Source organism: Macaca thibetana, chromosome 10 (assembly GCF_024542745.1).
Source record: "Macaca thibetana thibetana isolate TM-01 chromosome 10, ASM2454274v1, whole genome shotgun sequence".
Classification (NCBI taxonomy): domain Eukaryota; kingdom Metazoa; phylum Chordata; class Mammalia; order Primates; family Cercopithecidae; genus Macaca; species Macaca thibetana.
The window spans coordinates 47,276,555-47,297,356 of record NC_065587.1 but is presented as its reverse complement, the minus strand read 5'-3'; the positions used below and the strand labels follow the sequence as shown (position 1 = coordinate 47,297,356).

Genomic DNA, 20,802 nt, shown 5'->3' with positions numbered 1-20,802 from the left:
CAAAAAAAAAAAGAGTTATAAAAATTGTGGTATATTTAAAATATTTATGCTAAACAAATTAACACTCCTTACACAAATCTAAGGCTGTGTCATTGTGCCATGTGCAAGCAAATTAGCAGATTTAGAAACAACGCTTAATCTGAATGCACTACTGATAGTCCTGCAAACAAGTTTCACTAACAAAATCCAACCACGCCAGGTCTTTTAGAAAGCATGTGATGTTCAAAAGCTAATATTAATTTGGTTTATAGGCTCAACCCTGAAGGATTTAGTTTCCTATTATTCTCTGATTCTCTTGTCGCCCTGTGCACAATTAACAAGGCATTTTTTTTTTCCTGAATGGGGGGTTGGGGGAGGTCTGAGTTTTAGATGGTTCACGTTTTTCCCTAGTAACTTTAGCAGAGGAATTAATTATTAGTGTGCAATCATCTTTTTTGGAAGGATATTTGGAATGTGCTTCTTGTCTCTTTTCCCTTCAGACTTTTTTTCTTCTTCTTCTTTGAATTGGACATCCTAAATGTTAGCCTTACTGGAGCTGAACATACTGTAACACTTAACCCAGGTGAAAAATGACTGCTTGCCAATGACTTTTACATCTATATTAAGACTATTCTGGTTATATAGCACAGTTAGATATAATATGTTCAAATACAGAGAGTGTGATAGATCCAGGCATCGATGATATGCTTTCTTTGAAAACAAAAGGATTGCAAGAAGTGAGCCAGGTGTGGCTACTTAGGAATCTGAGCAAATAAGAAAAACACAGTTATTACTTTTTAAGGCATTGGTCTGTATCAAACTTTACTTTTTTTTGGAGTTATTTATTCATTGGCTAATAAAGATTTTCAGCCATACATGGGAGTTTGTTTTTTTCCTAGGTAATTGGTAAATGAATAGAAGCCGACTTTAATCAGTAAACCAGGTATCTGATACATTGATTAAATAAGTGATTCAATATTGTTGGAAGAACAAGACTACAACTTTATCCCAGTTTAAATCTTCAGTGCTCTTAGAACTTCATTCTTAAGATGAGGCTCTTTCTTTATGAATGGAATTTATTTACAGAAAACGAAGCATTTGGCTGAGTTTGTGACTTACTCAATAATGCACAGCAAGTCTGAATTAAATCTGTGTAACAGGTTCTAATCCCATGGTCCAGCAATTAGACCATTCTCCCTAAGCTTCTTTGAGAATTAATTTCTCATTATAAATAAATATATTCTGCACCATCGTCTGAACATACCAATGCTAAGCACATTTTCTGACAGACATTTCAAAGATAGAGATGAGCTCTTGCATCTTTTCAAAAGCAATGCAAGGGACATTCACACAGCAGGTGCTGGAAGGGTCCCTCTGGCAGACAGAGGGGATGCAGAAGTTCTGCTCAATCAGGTTTTCCTGACCAAGCTTGTCTGTGTAGCTGCGGTAAACATGCACAGGTCTAGCGCTCAAAAACGGGCCCCTGGCTCTCACAATGAACCTGACAACCTGGCCAATCAAATTCAAGTCTACCACGTTGCCAGGGTAACTAATACACAGTCACAAAACCAGAATGATCACAGTGAGGGAAAAATACAAAATATAGCATTTTCATGCTTAGAAAAAGAAAGAGAAAACACAGGCTGACCATACATAGCAGGGATTGGTACTTCCTTCTTCCTTAAGCATGAGCCATTAATTTACAGCCATGTGCAAATGCCTATGTGCAGATGTATGCACCTATCCACTTTCTCAGAAAATATGCGCTTCACTTCTGGAACATTAGTGAATTTAGAATGGGAGAAAGATGGCAGATTATGGTTTGAGGTGAAAGATCTGGAGGCACACACACAAAATGAGCATCCACCCTTCTTCCTTGAGCAACTCCTGGGTTGAAAGGTGCTTCCAGACTCACCTAACTCAGTCGATGGTCCTTCCTTTCAGTATCTAAAGGATGCTACTGCCAGGGTAATAAAAGCCACCCCATGCCCTTAGCAATGACTGTCTCCAGGCTAACCAGTCCCTCTGTTTTGCTATGTGCCCCCATAGTATAGGTGCCCAAGTGATTCTGAAAAACGTAAATCATGTCCTTCCCCCACTGAGCTCCTCCCCTGGCTTCCCTTGCAGGCTGAGCAGCGGTTGGTGTTTACACCATGGCCCACCAGGTCCTGCTGAGTTTGCCTCTTCCTAACTCTCTGCCCTTATTTCTTGACTCTCTCCCCTGCAGTCCATTGTCAACAATCTTCCTTCCTGTCCCTTGAACATGCCAAGCTTATTTCCACTTGCATTAATTTCCTGGAGTTGCCTTAACAAAGCTCCACAAACCAGGTGGTGAAAAACAACAGAAATCTATTCTCCCATAGTTCTGGAGGCTTGGAGTCCGAATCAAGGTGTCTGCATGGCCATATCCCCTCTGAAGGCTCCAGGGAAGTATTCCATTTCCTTCTCTGAGTTCCTGACGTTGTTGGCAATTCCTTGGCGTGTGGGTGCTTTGTCCCCATCTCTGCCTCCCTGTGTGTTTCTACATCTCTTCTCCTCTTCTTATGAAGACATTGGTCATTGGATTAGGGCCCACCTGAATTGAGTAGAACTCAACTTCACTATATTTGCTAAGGCTCTCTTTCCAAATAAGGCCGTATTTACAGGTACTAGTTATCACTTCAGCATATCTCTCTGGGGACACAATTCAATCCATAATGCCACCTCAGGACTTCCACCTCGAATTCCCTCCTACTAGCCCTTTTCATGGCTGGCTCCTTGCATCTTTTGGGAGTGAGCTCAAAAGCCATCTTGTCCGAAGCTTCCCAGATCACATATTTTTGACTTCCCACCCCTCAACTCCTTGTCGTCACTGCACTTTATTTCTTTCTTAGACCTTATCCCCACCGAATATACAACCCCCCTCCCTCTCTCTAGAAGAATATGAACTCCCAAGAGTAACTGCTTTGCATGTCTTATTCACAGCTCCGTTCCCAGAGTGTGGATGAGTGCCTGCAACAAAACAGGTGCTTGATAACTATGCACTGAATATAACATCTGAATCAGAAAATTTGGGAAGTAGGAGAAGTTGTAGAAGAGAAGGCCGAGTTGAGGTAATACTGAACTGATGACAAGCATTCCACAGTTTCTCTGACAAATATCTGTTGGACATCCATTATATGCCAGGCACTGTTCTAAGTTACAGCTCAGCTAAGACAGACACAAAGCCTTGAGCTCACGAGACTTGTATCCGAGTGAGAGCCCCAGCACCTGCCATATGTTGAGTGCTTGCTCTCTGCCGGCACAGTGCAGAACACCTGTGATGTTAATCCTACAGAAAATTGTAGAAGGCAGGTGCTATCATTAACTTTACTTCTTCCCAGGCGAGGAAACAATTTCAGAGCAAGTTCACCTCACTGGTAAGCAGGAGAGCAAACTCCTTCTAAACATGGGGTTCCCTTCCCCACCCTCTTGGCTGCTCCTTTATGGAACTCTTGAAGAAAACACTAATGCTGGCCAGAAGTCCATGTAATTGGCAATAAGCTGCATTTTCCTAATGAGAAAATGAAACGCAGGAAAGTTAAATCACTTCCACACATCACAAGCTAATGGGTGGCAGGTAGGGAAGGAGGGAGATGGCCCTGGTTTGTTGTCAGAGCCCATGTTCATAAGCCCCACCTTTTTGTCCTTCTCAAGTCTATAGGTTTGTGGGCAGGTATAGCAGGGGTATCCTTTTTTTTTTTTTTTTTTTTTTTTTTTTTTTTTTTTAACAGAGCTCAGATCCCAAGGTTCTCAAACTCTAAAGAGTGTAGGATTCATCAGGGAATTCCAAACACAGACTTTGAATCAGCAGGCCAGCTCTTTCCATTATCCTCATGTGACCTTCTGGGCCTCCCTGATTTCTCACTCATAGCCATATTCACCACATGGCAGGCTTTGTGCTACAGAAGGGTTCCTGGGAGTCTGCAGGACACCATGACCCAAATCACTTCTTGTTATTCCCTGAAACGGACATATGTTGCTTCGCTTACCCCAAGTCCAGACCTTCTTCTGATAGTAACGTCTTAAATTTCCTTTTGAGGAACCATGCCTCCCTCATCCCAGTCCAAAGAGTTTGAATAGATTTGACTCCTCCCCCTTGGTTCCAGATGTGACAAGGTAATTGAATGGACTTTATGGGGAACAGGAAGACATCTTTTCACCAGGGCTACAAAGTGCATAGAATGCATGTTGGATGCTGTTACTGTGAAGGGAGAGTCACCCAGATAATAAAGCCCGCATTGAGGTAAGCAGAGATGAAAATTAGAGAAAGAATCCTGATGAAATCTTGGAATGGCCGGATCTGGCCCTGGGAAGTAGGCTTATTGCAAAAAATTCCACGATAAGTAAGATAATAAAGGCCCTTTTTTTGCTAAAATCAGATTAAATTAGATGTTGACACCTGCTGCCAAAACAATCCCAAATAAAACGTCTCCTTTAGGCCAAATCCCCTGTACTCCAGAACAGTCTCCCTTAGAAACCGGAGTGGCTCATGATGGTATTTCAAACTAAAGTGCCAGTGATTGGGAGTGCTTGCTGACTCAACCACTGGAATGTTCTGGAGATGAAATTGATATTTGAAAGCAACTGGAGGGTGATTGACAGTTGGTAGGTACTTAAAAAATATCCTGAGTCTATCTAAATGGTGTATTTTCTTTTTTTACCTACTAGAATATATGTATTTGGCCAATCACAAATATGTTTATAATTTGGGAAGTGTAATAGGAGATACTTTAAGTAAGAAAAGTTCTCATCATTGCTTTTTGCCTGTTTGGTTTATTTTACGTGACTGTGAAATGCAAAATTCCAAGATTTTGACTTTTTGCCTGATTTTCCTCTCTCTCCCGTCTCCTTTTCTTCTACACTTGCACCATCCATCCCCAGTGGTCAAAAGTACGAGGATCCGCCATTTAGAACTTCATCTTTTAAAGACCAGAAACTCCTCTTCAGGAGAAGGAAGGATGTGCTTTACATGTGGCTTTATCTAAGATAAACAGTGAAGTTCCAAGTTCTCTAGTTTCTTTATTTAAAAATAAATAAATACCAGTGATTTATAGCAAGGATAGCAATTTAGTGCATAAGGAATTTTTTTGGTCTATTCCTCTCCATCTCCATCTCTCTTAAAGTAACTAATTTTAACAGCTTAGTGCATAACCTTGTAGTCTTTTTTCTATGGTATTATAACCAGACACAAATGCATGCATGTATACACATGTATGTGTCTATGCCTATATACATAAACACACATACACACATCATTTTTTAACATATTCTTATACACTGTTGCTTTGGGATATATTTACAAAGGTGTGATTGCTGGGTCAAAGGGTATGTATAATTTTAATTTAAATGAACACAGATGATTACTTTCCAGAAAGTTTACAGAACTTCACATTCTCACCAGTATATTTCTCCAAATCACTGCTATCTCAGAATTTTTTGGCACATGATACTGTGGTAGTTTCATGATTTTTATTCTTTTTTCTCTTTATAAGACTGAGCATCTTCCTCATTTGAGTCCTTAGGACCATCACTCAGAATCTGCTCTATGGCCCCATTTTACCTGCCTTTCCTGCCTTTCCTGTGTTCTTGCGGAGGTTGCTCCTTGTAATAATGAGGATGAAGATGCAGCTGATGTTTATTGAGTGTTGACTACCTGTGCTGAGTGTGCTATACACATACAATCCTGAACAGGTTCTTTACTGAAAGTTTTTCCTTTGATCTTCACAATAACCCTATGAGCTATCGAGTCTTATAAGTCGGCTTTTACAGATTAGGAAACTGAGGCTCAGAAAAAAGTTAGAGGATAGGTGTGGTGGCTCATGCCTCTAATCCCAGCACTTTGTGGGGCTGAGGTGGGAGGATCACTTAAGCCCAGGAGTTTGAGGCCAGCCTGGGAAACCTAGTGAGACCCGTCTCTCTAATAATAATGATAATAATAATAGCAATAAAATAAAATAAATTAGCTGAGTGTGATGGCGCACACTTGTAGTCTCAGCTACTTGTGAGGCTGAGGTGTGAGAATCACTGGAGCTTGGGAAGTCGAGTCTGCAATGAGCTGTGATGACATCACTGTACTCCATCTTGTTTCAAGAAAAAGGGTGGAGGGGAAGGTTAGAGTAATTTGCCTAAATGTGCAGAGGGAGTGAGAAGCAGAACAGGGATGAATCCAAGAGGTCTGGCAACTACAGCACAGACGGCACACAAGCACTGTGCACATTGCCTGCTAGATACATACCCAAGATGGGATTCATTAAAGTGAGGCCAGGTCTGGATGACAAGAGTCCAAGAACCTCCTGAAATGTTGTGCAGGATGCTGGGAGAGGTTTGATTTATTTTCTTCATTTTCCAATCTAGCAATTTAATCTTACACTTCAGTTTGAAATATTTTAAACATGCATTCCCAATATTTGTGTACTTATTTATAAATTATATACTTGCACTGATGATATCTTATGTCCACCAGAAAGCATACATAAGCAGTTATAATTTTAAATGGTGTCTCAGTTCGAGCCATTGTAGCAAAAATACCATGGACTGGATGGTTTACACGACAAACATGTATTTCTCATTGTTCTGGAGGCTGGCAGTCCGAAATCAGGGTGCCAGCATTGTTAGGTTCTGGTGACGGTCCTCTTCCAGGCTGCAGGTTACTGACTTTCCATTGTATCCTCACATGACAAAAGGGGCCTTTAGTGGGTAACTGGGTCATGAGAGTGGAATCCTCATGAATAGGATCAATCCATCAAAGCAGTTATAAGCCTGCCTTGCCTTAAGGGCTGGGGAATTAGACTACACTTTTTTTTTTCTTTTTTTTTTTTTAAGACAGAGTTTTGCTCTTCTTGCCCAGGCTGGAGTGCAGTGGCATGATCTCAGCTCACTGCAACCTCCGCCTCCCGGGTTCAAGTGATTCTCCTGCCTTAACCTCTCAAGTAGCTGGGATTACAGGTGCCTGCCACCATGCCTGGCTACTTTTTTGTATTTTTAGTAGAGACAGTTTCATCATGTTGGTCAGGCTGGTCTTGAACTCCTGACCTCAGGTGATCCGTCTGCCTCGGCCTCCCAAAGTGCTGGGATTACAGGCATGAGCCACTGTGCCCAGCCAGACTACAATTCTTGATGAGGGAATAGGATTCATGAGGATCCCACTCTCATGACCCGATTACCCACTAAAGGCCCCACCTCCTAATATTAGGTTGGTGCAAAAGTATTTGTGGTTTTGCCATTAAAACCAATTGGCTGTAGCTGAGACTGCAGTCCTCTGAAGGATGTGCTAGTTGTGCCATCGGCATTACCATTAAAAGTAATGGCAAAAGCCGCAAGCACCAACCTATTATCACTTTGGGGATTAGAATTTCAATATGTGGATTTTGGGTGGACACAAACATTAGGTCTATTACAAATTGATAAAACCGAAATTACTTGTAATCTAATTACTCTATTTGTGAATAGTACCAAAATATCATTGCTCTCACTAAATAAAATTAGTATTAGAAATGAACTGCATGCTTAATTTTACATGTTTCATGACTTGCGATGGCCTTATAGTATTATTAAAAAATATCTTAAGCCATGGCCGGGCACGGTGGCTCACACCTGTAATCCCAGCACTTTGGGAGGCCAAGGCGGGTGGATCACCTGAGGTTGGGAGTTCGAGAACAGCCTGGTCAACATGGTGAAACCCTGTCTCTACTAAAAATACAAAAAATTAGCCAGAGTTGGTAGTGGGTGCCTGTAATCTCAGCTACTTGGAAGCTGAGGCGTGAGAATTGCTTGAACCTGGGAGGAGGAGGTTGCAGTGAGCCAAGATGGTGCCATTGCACTCCATTCTGGCAACAGAGTGAGACTCTGTCTCAAAAAAATAAAGAAAAGAAAAGAAATAAAAAATATTAAGCCATAACATATATTTGGGAGGAGGTTTATTGTTTTAGTTATCTAGTAACACGTAATAAATGATCCCCAAATTTAATGATTTAAACTCACAAGTTTGTTTTGCTCATGATTTCTGGGTCAGGAATTAGGAAAGGGCTCAGCTGACTGGTTCTCACTTGCAGGTCCTTGTGTAGTACAGTCTGATACTGGATGAAGCTGAGGCTACAGTCATTTGAAGGATGTCCAAGTTGTGCCATTGCCATGACTGGCAGCTTTGGGACCTTAACTGGGGCTGTTGGTCAGAGTGTTCATGTGCCTCTTTCACCACGATGGTCTCAGTGTAGCTGGACTTCTTGAATAGCAGATGTTGCTCCCTCCAGAATAAGCATCTCAGGAGAAATCAGAGAGGAAAGCTGTGTGGCTTTTCCTGACAGCCTTGGAAGTCACGTAGCATTCCCTCTGCCATAATCTATCCATCAAAGCTGTCATAAGCCTGCCTTGGCTCAAGGGCTGGGAATTAGACTATATTTCTCCTTCTTCTTCTTCTTCTTTTTTTTTTTGATGGAGTCTCACTCTGTCGCCAGGCTGGAGTGCAGTGATGCGATCTTGGCTCACTGCAACCTCTGACTCCCAGGTTCAAGAAATTCTCCTGCCTCAGCCTCTCAAGTAGCTGGAATTACAGGCGCCTGCCACCACGCCTAGCTAATTTTTGTATTTTTAGTAGAGATGGGGTTTCGCTGTGTTGGCCTGGTGATCTGCCCACCTCAGCCTCCCAAAGTGCTGGGATTACAGGCATGAGCCACCGCGCCAGGCCTAGACTATACTTCTTGATGAGGGAATAGCAAGATCACGTTGTAAGCCAGCCTATGGAAGGAGAGAGATGATTGAGGCTATCTCTGAAAAATGTAAGCCTCATCATTACAGATTAAGTTATTTATTAATAGATATTTATGCAGTGCCTCCTTTGTGCCAAGCTAAGAATATGAGTAAAAAGCTTGAAAAAACACAAGATCCCTGATGTTCTGGAACCTATATTCTAGTATAGAAAATATCGGATCACGGTTTTAAATGTAAATCTATATGTTACATAATCTGCTTGATAACTTCCTTTTTTATTTGTTTGTTTTGACAGATTCGAGTTGCTCATCATCTTTTTTTTTACATCACAATATAACTGATAAAAAGCTCCTATTAGTGGTGGGAGAAGTTACAGCCATTTTCTCCTTGCATGCAGATGCTTGCATTGTTATTATTTCCTTCAATTCAGATTACTTTGTAGGAATCTTTAAGCCACTAGTCCTTTTTGTGAGAGCTGCTATAGTTAAGAGGAGATAATGCAGTCTGTGAATCCACACTACCAGGCATGTGTAAATTGCAAGAAACCTCAGTAGGTTATAGGCTAGAAGCAGTAAGAACGCCATTGACATCTGCAGAGACAATCTGACTTCCTCTCTTCCTATGTGAATACCCTTTATTTCTTTCTCATTTTTAAAAAATTTATTTATTTATTTATTTGTTATTATTATTATACTTTAAGTTCTAGGGTACATGTGCATAACGTGCAGGTTTGTTACATATGTATACTTGTGCCATGTTGGTGTGCTGCAACCATCAACTCTCTTGTCTGATTGCCCTGGCCAGAACTTCCAATACTATGTTAAATTGGAGTGGAGAGAGAGGGCATCCTTGTCTTGTGCTGGTTTTCAAAGGGAATGCTTCCAGCTTTTGCCCATTCAGTATGATATTGGCTGTGGGTTTGTCAAAAATAACTCCCATTATTTTGAGATATGTTCTATCAATATTGAGCGTTTTTAGCATGAAGGGGTATTGAATTTTATTGAAGGTCTTCTCTGCATCTATTGAGATAATCATGTGGTTTCTGTCATTGGTTCTGTTTGGATTACGTTTATTGATTTGCATTCTACTGTAAAGACACATGCACACGTACGTTTATTGCAGCACTATTCACAATAGCAAAGACTTGGAACCAAACCAAATGCCCATCTATGATAGACTGGATAAAGAAAATGTGGCGCATATACACCATGGAATACTATGCAGCCATAAAAAGGATGAGTTCATGTCCTTTGTAGGGATGTGGATGAAACTGGAAACCGTCATTCTCAGCAAACTAACACAAGAACAGAAAACCAAACACTGCACATTCTCACTCATAAATGGGAGCTGAACAATGAGAACACATGAACACAGGAGGGTAACATTACACACCAGGGCCTGTTGGGGGGAGCGGTGGGGGGCTAGGGGAGCATAGCGTTAGGAGAAATACCTAATGTAGATGACGGGTTGATGGGTGCAGCAAACCACCATGGCACGTGTACACCTATGTAACAAACCTGCGTTTTCTGCACACGTATCCCAGAACTAAAAGTATAATTAAAAAAAAAAAAGAATGCCATTGTGTCCCCCATCCCCAGTTCCTCTGAGTTGTGGAATTCCCACCTTCTCTCAGAATTTCTGCAATACCATATGTAACCGACGCAGAGGGAGTGAGGCAAGTGTCAAGCTGCTTATTAAAATATAACACACTTTAATTTCTTTTTTATTTTTAGTTTGAAGTAAGTATAAATAGAAGGTCTAATGGCTTTTTTTGCTTATTTTCCACTTTGGAGGACACTGCTCTAGAAAAGATCAGAAAACACTCCTCACCAGTTAAAGAGGGTGATGCTTCTGGAAAGGACACCATCCCCAATAATGAAACAACCCCCACACCTTGCCTTCGTGGGTGCCTTCTCTTGAGTGATGATGCAAAAGGAGCTGAAATGAGTTGCAACTTGCAGGAAGTAGCCTGACATACAACGTTGTTTAAATTAAAGTGAATGCAAAAGAGAAGCTTGTTATAGCGTAAATAGATAGGCGAGGAGAACTTTCTCTGTTTCCAATTGCTTGTCTGCTTTGGTTGGAGACCATATGCTTTGAAGAATCTTACAAATGTTCCTGTTCATATACATATTAGAGTATCTCAGGCTTTTCTCTCTGGAAGCCTTTGTGCCCTTGTCTGAAGGATCTATAAAAGCAATAAGCCATCTTGTAAATGCAGCTGGAATATGGGATGCTCTTGTTCCTTTCTTGCCAGCGGCCACTGGCATTTATTCCAGAGTTGATGCATCAGTGACCAGGGTTATTGCTCCCAGAATCCATGTTAAACCACACAAGCAATGGAAATTTTCTCAGCTGTGCTGTGAACTCAGTCTAGGCTTATTTCACTCAAATATGAATAGCAATAAAGATATTAACAGCAATGCTAATATTAATTCTAATAGCTAACAGTATCCAGTGCCTACTCCTTGCCAGGTGCTGTGCTAGGAAGCCACATGGATTTAAATGTTACTCCTCACAGCAACCTTATGAGAAATATACTGTCACTTATTGGACATCAGAGCAGGAAACTTCTCCAAGGTTTGGAGGAATTAAACAACTTGAACAATAAAGACGGAGCCCAAGGAGTATCCCCATAGTCTGACTCCAGGTTTGCAAGGTTAATTAATGACTTTCTATCTCTCTAATACATATATCTATATGTTATATAGATATTTATATTGTATATAATAAAATAGGCATTTATATTATATATAATATAAAACTTATATATAAGTTTTGACAAATAAATTTTAACCACTATGGAAAACTTGCAACTCAAGTTTCTCCAGGTTTGGCTGTGTCCCCACCCAAATCTCATCTTGAATTGTAGCTCCCATAATCCCCATCTGTAGTGGGAGGGACCCAGTGGGGAGTAATTGAATCGTGGGGGTGGGTTTTTCCCATGCTGTTCTAGTGATATTGAATAAGCCTCATGAGATCTCATGGTTTTATAAAGGGCAGTTCCCCTGCACACGCTGTCTTTCCTGCCACCATGTAAGATGTGACTTTGCACCTTCTTCACCTTCTGCCATGATTGTGAGGCCTCCCCAGCCATGTGAGACTGTGAGTCCATTAAACCTCTTTTTCTTTATAAATTACCCAGTCTCGGGTATGTCCTTATAGCAGCATGAGAATGGACTAATACAATACATAAGTATATATTATATATAATATATACATATAAATTTTTTAATATATTATATAAATATTATTATATAGTATAATATAAATGTCATATAATATGTAATATGTATTATTATAATTACATATCACTATAATATGTTATATATATATAATTTATTAGAAGGTCATTTGGGTCAGCTCCACACTGCTTTGTGACCATCTCACATCAATGCCTCATGCGACCATTGCCAGGTGTTGGAGGCAGAATTCTAAGATGACTTTCACTGACCCTCACCCTTGTGTAATCCCCTTCCCTTAAGTGTGGGAGGAACCTGTGCCTATGACGAGATATCAGGCCCATGGAAAAAGAGATTTTGCCATTGTAATCATGATGCATAATTAGTTGACATTAGGATAAGGGGATTATTCTGGGTGGGCCTGGCCTAATCAGGTGAGCCCTTGCAGGAGATCATGCTCTTCCTGTAGAGAGAGTCAAAGAATGAGTGGGGTTTGGCATGAGGGAGATTCTCCAATGCTGGCTGTAAAGATGGATGGGGCCACATGGCAAGGAGTGTGGGTGGCCTCTGTGAGTTGTGAGCCAGCAAGAAAATGGGGACTTCAGTCCTACAACTGTAAGGAACTGAATTCTGTTGATAACTTCTATGAGCTTGGAAATGGATCCTTCCCCAGACCCTCCAGATATGAATGCTGCTTAACTGACACCTTGATTTCAGTCTTGTTAGATCCTGAGAAGGGAACCCAGGCATGCTATGCTTGGGCTTCTGATCAACTGAACTGAGAGCTCATGAATGGGAAGAGCTCATTATGTTAGGCTGCTAAATTGGTGGTAATTTGTTACATGGCAATAGAAAAATAATATACCATGCATTTCCATGTACTTTTTCTGCACTATAGACTCATTTAGGTGCCATGGATGTCATTTCTTTTTTCTTTTCTTTTCTTTTTTCCTTTCCTTTCCTTTCCTTTCCTTTCTCTCTCTCTCTCTCTCTCTCTCTTTCTTTCTTTCTTTCTTTCTTTCTTTCTTTCTTTCTTTCTTTCTTTCTTTCTTTTTCTTTCTTTCTTTCTCTTTCTTTCTTTCTTTCTGTCCTTCTTTCTTTCTTTCTTTCTTTCTTTCTTTCTTTCTTTCTCTCTCTCTCTTTTCTTTTCTTTGGTTTCCTTCTTCTTTCTTCTTTTTGTTCTCATCTCCTTTGCATTGTGCTTACACATAGCAGGTGCTGTAAATGTGAGCTAGAGAGGCTGTGTGTCCAGTAAGGAGGACAGACTCTGGAGCCAGACTGCCTGGATTTAATCCTGGCACTGTGTCTTACCAGCTGTGGGACCCTGGGCAAATTTCTTAACTGCCATGTGTAAAATAGGAATGAGATAATCATGCTTGCTCATAAGGCTGGGGTGAGGATGAGATGACCTTTGTGTGTAAAGTGCCTAGTACATAGTAAGAACTCAATAACATGTTAGTTATTATTACTGTGTTTCATAAATTAGCAAATAAATCTTAACTACTATGGGGAAAAAGCCCTATAAAAAAATCCCCAAATGTCTCTACCTGCTTAAGATAAGTTTCAGGATTTTTAAAAGCTTTTCTGGACTACTTGCTATTAAATTACCAAGGTATCTGTACTACAGGGATGTCCTCTGGCACCATGGAGAATTGGGGCCCGATCCTAAATTGTCCCATTCCGTATGATTTCTATTTGAATTCCTTTGGGAGAGAGTCTGTATCTTTGAATGAAACTTTCAAAAGTTCCTGTTCACATATTAGAATATCAGTATCTGCAGGAAACATTGATTTCTTCTTTGCTGTTGTTAGATGTTCCCTTCTGGGCATGACCATGTACCATGTTTAGCAACAGTTGCTTCTAGTTTCCCCACATGTACTGTGAGCTGAAAAACCCACAGCGATCAACCAAGTATATATGTCATGGTCTATTTGCCCCAGCAGGGCCACTTGCCACCCTGTCCTACCCTGCTCTCTGGCTGCAAAGCTGAACGTTAGGGGCTGCATCAACTGGCTCCCTAGCTCACTGCCTTTCAGCTGGGCAAGCTGGCAAGAAATAAGAGGGAAGAGAGGATGCTGGGATATATGTTTTCTAGACACTTTTTCTGGGGTTGCCTTGGCTGGTCGTTTCCTCCATGGTCATCATTCCTCTTCAGGTAGCCTTTTTTTCACAGAGCTCTTCATTGTTCCTCATTCTGGGAACAACACCCTCCTCTTTCCCTTCAGACCTCAGGATGGTAACAGCTCCTTCGAATTTTCTACACCAAACTCCTCTGTAAATAGTGCCTTTACTGAACTGCCTTTGAATTATCCCAGTCTAAATGAGCCATGTGATTTCTGATAGGCCCTTCACTGTTACACCGAGATCGTTAGATTTTTAAGAAGAGTTCAGAGTCCATAGGTTCTGACTGTAGCTCTTTCATTAGCAAAGTGCTTGAGTTTGACCACATCTATATGGGCTGTTCAAAGGACCATTTCTCTTGCTTTTCACTGGGTTTTCAGGTATATTTTAGATGATGGAAGTTGGCAGAGAAATGACCTGTGTATAAATGAGATATTTCAGGATGTTTTGCCATCAGGACATCCCACTCCACTGCATCTTATTTTGAAGCAAGCTCAGGTCTGAATCCATTGAAACAGGAGCTGACAAACTGAAGATGTGACTCTTCAGGCAAGACAGTTTTTAAAGGTTGTTTGTACATGTCTTTAGATAAACCGAATTGTCTCTTGAATTCCATTTCCTGCAGATTATTTTGGGAAATTCTCGAAATGGATAGTGCATTCAGTTCTGATATGGAACACTTCTATTTTGCATATGGACATGCATTTTAACAAGAAAAAGGTCAGTGATGGGAACAGCACTGCTTGTTGGTATGACAGTCGACATTTACCTGAGCCTTTTTGATACACTGCAGTTTAAGATAATTTAGTAGGATAATTGTCATGATTGATTTTTATTTTCTTTCTGGACCCACAGCTCACCCTGTTACTCTTGGGCTGGGTAACTTTCAGAAGCTTAAATTTCCTTTTGGTGGAAATTCATTTATTAAGTTCTGGGTGGATGACAAACTTTGATTAAAATCATGAACTCTTTTATGATCCGTTGGTGAAAGCTGGTGAACCCAACTGCTGTTGACTTATTCTTTGACCAACATCTGTTCACCGCATGACATGAGAATGGCAGAAAATGAACGGTTGGGATTTTTCTGTGCATAATATTCTTTCTTATAAATCACACATCTTCTGAGGACTCTGGTGGGAACCTGGGGAGAAAGGTGGCATTCAAACACATTGTCATCACAGTCATAACAGTCATGTAGCTTTACATAGTAATTCTTTGTCCACCAATGGTAAGATCATACTTTTGGGGAAGAAGAAGAAAAGACAAGTTATATTTAGAATAGTTTACAACTTTCACTGATGAGACAAAAGGGAGGCACTTGAGGAGAAATGCATGACACTTAGATCAAAAGAAAGGAAGAGATGCCCAGAGAGGGCCAGAAAAATATCAGATAAAGGAAAATCCCAGTTCAATTTGAGAAACATTTATTGACCAACTGCTATGTGCCAAATACTCTGTCTGGTGTTATTTCTCACAGGATCAAACAAGATGGATGTCACTTTTGACATTAGCCTGCTTGCATCTCCCAGGAAAAAGGGGACAAAAAACTGTCTGTGTTAAGTATTTGCTGATTTTCCAGCCATATATCCATTCCTCTCTCTGATTTTCCTCGGTATAATTCTTCCTTGTTCCCAGGCTTTGAGTTACAGAGAGGGCTGACCCTATGTCTATTCCTAACCCCAGGTGTGGACATGGGACCAGGCTGAGCCAATTAGCACAGCAATAGGTTCAGCAAGCCACCTGACCCCAAGTATTGCTATAATATTCAATCCTACACTTGGCAAAAACCAGGAGAAAAGTTCTTATCTGCTGTACTTGCACTTGATAGGGACTCTAAGTGTAAGAGTATGTAAACCCACAATTTCTGGGAGTCACCACGTGGAGAAATCTTACTGAACATGAAGCTGAGCACAGTGCAAAGTGGAATTTAGAGACTGGCAGATATCAAGCCCTTTGATTGGTATTTGAGTTCCTGGATCCAGCTATGCCTGAAGCTACATTTACCTCCTCGGTATGTCCAATATGTTCTCCTCTTTAACTTAAACCTATTTGTTTGACTTTTTCTCATATCCTTTTCAAAGGCCAACATATTTAATTATTATTATGCTAGTTGTTATGGGTTGAATTTTGTCCCCCAAAAAGATATGCTGAAGTCCTAACACCCAATAACTTAGAATGTAAATTTATTTGGAAGTAGGATAGTTGTAGATGTAATTAGTGAAGATGAGGTAACTAATTAAGGTAGGCCCTTAATGCCACATGACTGGTGTTCTTATAAGAAGAAGACCCAGGGATAAGATGACCACATGAAGTAGAGGCAGAGACTGAAGTTATGTTGCCACAAGCCAAGGAACCCCTGGAGCTACCAAAAGCTACAAGACGTAAGGAAGGATCCTCCCCTAGAGCCTTCAGAGGAGGCATTACCTGGATGGCAACTCAATTTGGGGCTTTTAGCCTCCAGAGCTGAGGCAATGTTTCTATTTGTTTTGTTTTGTTTTGTTTGTTTGTTTGTTTAGAAGGAGTTTCGCTCTTGTTGCCCAGGCTGGAGTGCAATGGCGCGATCTTGGCTTACTGCAACTTCCACCTCCTGGGTTCAAGCGATTCTCCTGCCTCCTGAGTAGCTGGGATTACAGGCACCTGCTACCATGCCTGGCTACTTTTTGTATTTTTGGTAGAGATGGGGTTTCACCATGTTGGCCAGGCTGGTCTTGAACTCCTGACCTCAGGTGATCCGCCCGCCTGGGCCTCCTAAAGGGTTGGGATTACACGCATGAGTCACTGCGCCCAGCTGTTTCTGTGGTTTTAAGCCACCCAGTTTGTGGTCCTTTGCAATAGTAGCCCTAAGAAATTAACACATCAGGGCCGGACACGGTGGCTCATGCCTGTAATCCCAGCACTTTGAGAGGCCAAGGTCGGGGGATCACGAGGTCAGAAGATTGAGGCCATCCTGGCTAACACAGTGAAATCCCATCTCTACTAAAAATACAAAAAATTAGCCAGGTGTCGTGGCTGGCACCTGTAGTCCCAGCTACTCAGGAGGCTGAGGCAGGAGAATGGCGTGAACCCGGGAGGCGGAGCTTGCAGTGAGCATAGATGGCGCCACTGCACTCCAGTCTGGCCGACAGAGCGAGACTCTGTCTCAAAAAAAAAAAAAAAGAAAAGAAAGAAAGAAAGAAATTAACACATCAGCAGGGCATGGTGGCTCATGCCTATAATCCCAGCACTTTGGGAGGCTGAGGCAGGCAGATTATGAGGTCAGGAGTTCAAGACCAGTCTGGCCAACATAGTGAAACCCTGTCTCTACTAAAAATACAAAAAAATTAGCTGGGTGTGGTGCTGTGTGCCTGTAATCCCAGCTACTCGGGAGGCAGAGGTTGCAGTGAGCCGAGATCGTGCCATTGCACTCCAGCCCGGGCGACGGTGCGAGCCTCTGAAACAAAAACAACAAAAACAAAAACAAAAAAAACCACACATCAATAAAAATGAAAAGTGATCTGCCATGATGAGGGTATTATGGGAGTTTAGGCAAGAACATGACACAACCTGATGGGAAGATGAAAAAGATTTCAGAAAAAGTTTTCGAAAGGAAAATGGCTCTTGCACGGGTACTTGGACGACATATAAACATTGAACGGGTGAAAAGGGAGAGAGGAGTGTCTTGAGCAAAGGTGCTTGTGGATATGGAAATGTGTTTGGTGACCTGCGAGGAGGGGGCTGTTGCTCCAGCACGAATGGCTGTGGAGGTTCCCCAAGGTGTGACACAGGATGGGCGAGTGTGGGTGGAGTCATGAGGCACTTTACCCTTCACCCATGGAATTTACGTTTGAACAGGAGGGCAGTGGGGCCCTGTCATAGGACAATGGGGCTGTTTCCACCCAGAGTCCTAGCAGCCGTTCATGGTGGGCATTTTAAAACAAATTTGGAATTTTTGGGTCTAAGAATTTGGACACCCTATCATACAGTGCAGTTTCTCGATCTTGGCAGTATTGACATTTGAGGCTAGGGGTAGTCATCTGTTGTCGAGGGCTGTTCTGGGCATTATGGGGTGTTTAGCAGCATTGCTGGCTTCTACCCACTAGACGCCAGTCACCCTCTCATCTCAGTGTGACAACCAAAAATGTCTCCAGACGTTGGCAAATGTCCCCTGGGAGCCACAGTTACCTCCAGTGGAGAACCTCTATACTAGATATGAAAGAGATTAGACTCATTCCGCAACCAACAGTTACTGCAAGCCCGTTGGGCACCAGGCACTGTTTTAGGCACTGAGATAATAAGTGAGCATGAAAGACAAGGCCCTGTCTTCAAAGGACTCAGATTTTCCAGCAGGAATGGCTTCATGTCACATTTCCACAGTCTATGGCTGGGCCAGCTGGGTCCCAGATGGCTGTGCAAGCTCTGTGGGAGAGAATAGCCAGAAGACAGAGGTTTCTGTAATCATGACACCTATATTGCTGTTGAAGATTGTAGTATTGACTGCTAGGGGCTTCCATATATTTATTTCCACCTCTTCCTTAGTAGCAAACCTTCATTTTGAACTGGACACAACCCCTGGCATCAAAGTCTACGTTTCTTTGCCTCTCTTGCATTTCTTTGGAACATATACATTATGACTAAATCTAGCTAAAGAGACATAAGAGACAGTGCTATGAGGACTTCAGAGAAGGCTCCTTAAAGCAGGTGAAGATAATGACAGTTTCCACTCCTTTCTTTTTCTGCTGCCTGGAATGTGTATTTGATGCCTGGAGCTCTAGCTGCCACCCTGGAGAATTCGGTGCATGGTAGACAGAATAATGGTCTCCCAAAGACATGCGTGTCCTGATTCTCAAAACCTGTGAGTACCTCACCTTAGATGGCAAAAGGAACACTATAGATGTGATTAAGTCAAGGATCTTGAGAGGGGTGATTATCCAGGTGGGCCCACTGTCATCAGAAGGGTTCTTAGATGAAGGAAGCAAGTGGGTCAAAGACTTTGGAAGCAGAGGTTGGAGTGATGCGCCTTGAAGATGGAGGGACAGGCCATGAGTCAAGGAATGTGGGCAGCCCATAGGAGCTGGAAAAGGCGAGGAATTGATTTTCTCCTCGAGCCCTGAGAAGGACCACAGTCTTGCTAGACATCTTTTTCTTAGCACTGTAAGACTCATTTTGGATCGTGACTTTCAGAATGGTACAATACTAAATGTATGTTGCTTTAAGCCACTAAATTCGTGATCATTTGTTACAACAGCAAAGGGAAATGAGTGCAAAGTGATCTTGAGAAGGGACTCTTGTGCTGGGTTGGGGAAGTGGAAAGACAAGGATGTATGTTCCCTGATGACACCACTGGGCGACCATGTTGGCCTTAGATTTGTTACTTTTGGACTTCTTTTATGCATGAAAGAAATACACTTCTATCTTATTTAAAACAGTCTTATATCTGGTTTACTGTTGTGTGCCACCAGTCTGTGTTTCCATAGCTTTTGAAGTTGTCTATTTGACATCCATTAATCACAAGGCCAAATTAATGACCAAAGTTGTTTCCATTTATTCTGTGTTCCATATTTCATACTCTGAGCCCTCTCCTGTAGCTTACTCTCACACACCAGCCCAATATGTCTCCTGTCCTAAGTCAACCTGGGGCCAGGTATCAGCCAACTAGGAACAGCTTTAAGTCCCAGAGCCCACTAGAATTATTTAAACTAGACAGTTCTAAGCTGTTCACCTGTCCTGCCTCAACTTTCCTGCAGAAAACCTGATGAAGGCTGTGCTGGGTGCCTTCCTTCAGATAAAGTTGTGGTCAGGGATCTTTTTATGCGGGTGACCTTTAAGTTGAAACCTCAGTGATGGAGAGAAGCCATTAGGAATAAGGATGTGGCCAGTTCAAGTGCTTTTAGGCAGGAGGAATAGCTGGGCAAAGGTGTTGAGGTGGGTGGGAGCTTTGTAAATTAGAAGGCCAGGTGGTTGGGACATCAGGAGAGATGGAGAAAGATGAGGTCATATGGTGCCAGATCAAGTTAAGGAATTTGGCCTTTCTTCCAGGTGCTGTGGGAAGCCACTGGAGGGTTTTAAGCGGAAGACATTGGCTCCAATGTGCATTTTAAAGAGATCACTCTAACATTGCTATCTTGAGCATGGGAAAAGCTGACCCACCATATGGCATGGTCCAATTCTGTCATGCCAACTTTCATTAGTCCCTCCTGGGGCCTTAAAAATTATATTATAGCTGACTCCTAACGCTCATGTGAATTATGATCCCGGACACCAAAGCGAGGCTGCTTTTCTTTGTGCATGTGGTTTCTACATCAGATACGGTCTTTCTATGAGGCAGATAAATATAAGTACTTGAAAGTATTTTATGGATCAATGAAATATTAATGGACCTGGAGGTGCTTTAAGTTTATTTATAAAGCTGGGTCATCTATAGGTCAAATACCATTATAGCAAATGCAATTTAATGAATATCTTTGATAAATTCGGTTTTTAAGCCTCAACCCATGTCCTGCTTATTTCAAAATTATGAGCTGTAGGCCTGCAATTTCTTACATGCAATTCTGAAATCAAAAAAAAAAAAAAAAAAAAAAAACCACCTGAAGACCAAAGCTAGTTATTTTAAATTTGTTTTATGATTCATTTGATGGCCAAAATTGAACTAAGGAATATGGGATATCCCCACACAGCAAGATGAATAAAGACTATATATGTGTGTGTATATATAGTGTGTATATATATATATGTGTATATATATATGTGTGTATATGTATATAGTGACTTTTGAGGCTAGGTTGCACTGCAGAAATATTGGGTTTGATTATAGGGA

The 20,802-nt window shown here is 41.6% G+C and overlaps 1 long non-coding RNA gene across 1 annotated transcript in view; it reads left to right on the top strand.

Moving 5' to 3' along the window:
• The first annotated feature begins 3,001 nt into the window (after positions 1-3,001).
• Positions 3,002-20,802, top strand: part of LOC126929858 (uncharacterized) — a 32,183-nt gene continuing 14,382 nt past the window's right edge. The window contains exons 1-2 of the long non-coding RNA XR_007717300.1: positions 3,002-3,377; positions 4,107-4,243. This is a non-coding gene — a long non-coding RNA (uncharacterized LOC126929858). The remainder of the gene's footprint in view (positions 3,378-4,106; positions 4,244-20,802) is intronic.